The following is a 4720-nucleotide window of genomic DNA, read 5'->3' on the forward strand; positions in this document are numbered from 1 at the left end:
TCCCAAAGTGCTGGGATTACAGGCGTAAGCCACTGCACCCGGCCAATAGAACATATACATATTATGTAATAATAACACAATAGCTGACATTTAAATAGTATATTTTATGTGCCAGGCATTGTTTTAAGTACTCAGTACACTCGGTATGTATAAAACTCATTTAATCATCCCAATATTGCTGTGAAGTAGGTACTGTTATTATTCATATTTTATAGAGGATAAAATTGAGGTCCAGAGAAGTTAAGCAGCTTGCCCAAGATTACATAGCTATTAAGTTCTAGAACTAGAAGTTTTGGTCCCAGAGAGTCTGGCTCAGAATCCATGCTCTTAACTTCTTGGCTATTGAACACACACGCTATTTTCAAAAACTCGGGGAAGAATGGAAGCACAAAAATATGAATTAAACACTGATCCTACCAGAAGGGAGATAGTAGTCAGGAGGAGTGATAAGACGCAGTAAGATCATACCCACCCATGGCAGTTGATCATGTGGCCTGGTGGTTTTGCTAGAGCCCATATGGGCTTCTTGGCCTGGCTGAGTTATCCACTGGGATCAGCTTGGGTCATTGGACGAAGTCCTTGTTGGAGCCTCTGTAAAGTTAGTTCACACACTAACAGTGCATTGCTGGCACCTTTTTGCTGCAGGTATCAGCAGTTTGTGCTCTCTGGCCCACTAGAAGGCTGAATGATAGAATGTGGCTGGATGGGTATAAACCCACCCTAGTATTAACTGAAAAAGTAACTCAAAGTACAGAGCCAACTGAGTGAGGGTTGAGTCATTGCCTCATTGAGACATTGTATCATTCACTCACTGGGCACCTGTTTTTTGCCAAGTTCTCTTCTCTGTGCTGGATGTTACATTGAAAACATGTTTTGTTTTGTTTTTTTCCCTCCTGAGTCCACTCTCAAAATCCCTAGGATTATTCCCCCTGGGCCCTTCCCAGCTTCAAATGGTTTACGCCTTAGTATAAACATTTAGAAGGTTGGAGCTAAAAAGGTCCTTGATAGTGAGTGGTATCCTGGATACCAGTTTGCAAGAACCAATTGTTAAATTTTCAGGAATTTTGTAAGCTGATTGTTAAATACAGCCGTTCTCAAAAAATTGAATTATGTAAACTTACAATCAAATAAATCGTATTAAAACAAAGGTAATAAATATCCAAAACTCATTATTTCAGTAGGGCGCAGTGGCTCATACCTGTAATCCCAGTACTTTGGGAAGCCGAGGCAGGTGGATCACTTGAGGTCAGGGATTTGAGACCAGCCTGGGCAACATGGCAATATCCTGCCTTTACTAAAAATACAGATATAGCCAGGTGTGGTGGTGCGTGCCTGTAGTCCCAGCTACTCAGGAGGCTGAGGCAGGAGAATAAAGATACAATTCTACAGGAGAATCACTTGAACCTGGGAGGTGGAGGTTGCAGGGAGTCGAGTTAGTGCCACTGCACTCCAGCCTGGACAACAGAGCAAGACTCTGTCTCAAAAAAACAAAAAGAAAAAAAACCCTTGTTACTTCATAATTACTTTACTATATGATATGTGATTGCATGGCCAATTCTGCATTCACTGATGTGTCACTGGTAAGCTTGAATTTAGCCATGGTGGCAGTATTTACACCACTGAAATCAGCAGACACTATAAATCAGTACCCCTTTCCGCAAAGCCCATTGCTGCCCAGAACATCATTGACCTTAGAAATAATCAAATCTGGTGATTTTCACCCTGGATTTCAGCCAAAAGGATCCACTAAGAGTCCTTTATTACTACTAGAGGAGGAGGAATGACAGGGCAAGGTGAGAGCAGGTGAGGCTCTGCCCATTGCCTCTGCCCCTGAGCTAGACCAGCCTGATGTGTGTTTTTATTTTATTTTATTTTATTTTATTTATTTATTTGAGATGGAGTCTCACTCTGTTGCCCAGGCTGAAGTGCAATAGCGTGATCTTGGCTCACTGCAACCTCTGCCTCCCTATCCTGAGGTTCAAGGAATTCTCCTGCCTCAGCCTTCCAAGTAGCTGGGATTCCAGGCACCTGCCACCATGCACAGCTAATTTTTGTATTTTTCGTAGAGACAGGGTTTCACCATATTGACCAGGCTGGTCTTGAACTCCTGACCTCATGATCCACCTGCCTTGGCCTCCCAAAGTGCTGAGATTACAGGTGTGAGCCACCGCACCCGGCCTGTTTGTTTGATCTAGTCTAATCTTATTTTATTCTTTTTTTTTTTTTTTTTTTTTTTTTTTTTGAGATGGAGTCTCGCTCTTTTGCCCAGGTTGGAGTGCAGTGGCACAATCTTGGCTCACTGCAACCTCCACCTCCCAGGTTCAAGCGATCCTCCTGCCTCAGCCCCCCTAGTAGCTGGGATTACAGGCACCTGCCACCACGCCCAGCTAATTTTTTGTATTTTTAGTAGAGACAGGGTTTTGCCATGTTGGCCAGGCTAGCCTTGAACTCCTGACCTCAGGTGATCCACCCACCTTGGCCTCCCAAAGTGCTAGGATTACAGGTGTGAGCCACCATGCCAGCCTATTTTATTCTTATTTGTTGTTCAGGAAATTGAATTTTTACAGTTCAGATCCAGAGTTAAGTGACTTACTGTAGGCCTACCAGAGCCTAATCTACTTCCATATATGAGGGAGCTGACATCATGGCACCCCGGGTGGGAGACAGAATCCTGTAGACCCTAACCCGGGGCTTTTCTGGGCCCCCAGCCTCAGGAGGCTCTCCCTCTGCTCCTATCTGATATGTAGTCCTCACCAGAGCTGCGTCCACTGTGCCTCTGTGCCCCGTAGACATGGTGGATTCCCAACCAAGCCTTGCAGGTAGTTTTCCTCCCCTGATAAAAACCTTTCCTAACACCTCACAGTGACCGCCTGGTTTGCTGAACCCATTTTCCCTGACTGATTTGAGGTCAAGTAGAAAATCTTACCCTCACTTTGTGAGGGTTTTCAGACCTATCTCAACTTTTGGTTGCAGAAATCTGCATAAAGCCTTAGGAAAACAAAAAAACCAAAACAGAATACAGCAGCTATTTTATTTTTCTTTTAATTTTTTTCCATTTTTGTAAATTATTTTATTTCTTCCTTGATGATTTAGAGGGACTATCTTCAAACCAGTACAAATATTTCATACATAATACCTGGCCAGTTTCTAACCAGTTGAGTACTTTGTTGCATACTTTCAGCAAGAAACACATTAAATTTGAATAGTAAAGACATTACATAATTAATCAGGACACAATTAAAATTTACTTTAAGTATTTCTGTGGGAAGGCCAGGTGTGGTGGCTCATGCCTGTAATCCTAGCACTTTGGGAGGCTGAGGCAGGCAGATCACCTGAGATCAGGAGTTTGAGATTAGCCTGGGCAACATGGGGAAACCCCATCTCTACTAAAACTACAAAAAAATTAGCCGGGACTGGCGCGGTGGCTCACACCTGTAATCCCAGCACTTTGGAGGCCGAGGCGGACGGACCACAAGGTCAGGAAATTGAGACCATCCTGGCTAGCATGGTGAAACCCTGTCTCTACTAAAAATATAAAAAATTAGCTGGGTGTGGTGGTGGGCACCTGTAGTCCCAGATACTGGGGGTGCTGAGGCAGGAGAATGGCGTGAACCCAGGAAACGGAGCTTTCAGTGAGCGGAGATCACGCCACTGCCCTCCAGCCTGGACAACAGAGCGAGATTCCGTCTCAAAAAAAAAAAAAAAATTAGCCAGCCTGGTGGCGGGTGCCTGTAATCCCAGCTACTCCGGAGGCTGAGGCAGGAGAATCACTTGGACCTGGGAGGCAGAGGTTGTAGTGAGCCAAGATCGTGCCACTGCACTCCAGCCTGGGTGACAGGAGCAAGACTTCATCTCAAAAAAAAAAGAAAAAAAAATATATATATACACACACACACACACACACACACACAAATACATATATACACACACACACATACATATATATATTTCTTTGGGGGAGAGGACACCACACTTCTACTCAATAAAGAGAAACATTTTTATATTCCAGAGGTCTTTTATATTTTTAACACCTATTATGCCATGAATTCATAGGGAATAGGTTCCAGCAGCTCAGGCTCCTTCCCATTGGTTCTCACAAAGTGTGCTTCTCTGGATGGAGCAGGCTGGTGCTTCAGTTGAACCCAGGTACCTTTCTCTTTGGCTTCTTTCTTTTTCTGATCATTTTCCTTCACATGTTTTAGGAAGCTGTCTTGGCTCTTAGAGTGCTTAATGTGCTCAATACGCTCATTAATTCTCTTGGCAAGAATCTTGCCCTTAATGTGTTTGTTTACAACAATGCCAACGGCCTGCTGGGTAACACTGCAGACTCTTCCAGTTTTGCCATGATAACACTTGTGGAGCATTCCTTTTTGAACAGTACCCATTCCCTTGATGTCTACAGTATCACCTTTCTTATAGATGCGCATACATGTGGCCAAAGGAACAACTCAATGTTTTCTAAAGGGCCTAGAGAACATACACCAGGTGCCTCTCCTCTTTCCCTTTATGTTCGTCATTTTGGCGAATTATTGGAAGATGGCGGTTCCTGCCGAAAGGAAGGAGCTATTTTAGTTTTTGTTAGGCAGAGGCAGAAATGGATATCAGGGCCTGCTCAAGGGCACATGAGTGTGTTGGCAGGTGTCTGTGTGGAGGGGGACTGGGTGATGGGGAAAGTGGAAGGGTGGCGAAGTGGAGACAGAAGAGGATATGGGAGTGAACA

The 4720-nt window shown here is 44.1% G+C and overlaps 1 pseudogene; it reads right to left on the reverse strand.

Annotated features, from left to right (window-relative positions):
- Window positions 1-4027: 4027 nt before the first annotated feature.
- LOC112629406 lies at window positions 4028-4520 on the reverse strand (annotated as a pseudogene).
- Between the last annotated feature and the right edge of the window lie 200 nt (window positions 4521-4720).

Source organism: Theropithecus gelada, chromosome 7b, assembly GCF_003255815.1.
Source record: "Theropithecus gelada isolate Dixy chromosome 7b, Tgel_1.0, whole genome shotgun sequence".
Lineage (NCBI taxonomy): Eukaryota > Metazoa > Chordata > Mammalia > Primates > Cercopithecidae > Theropithecus > Theropithecus gelada.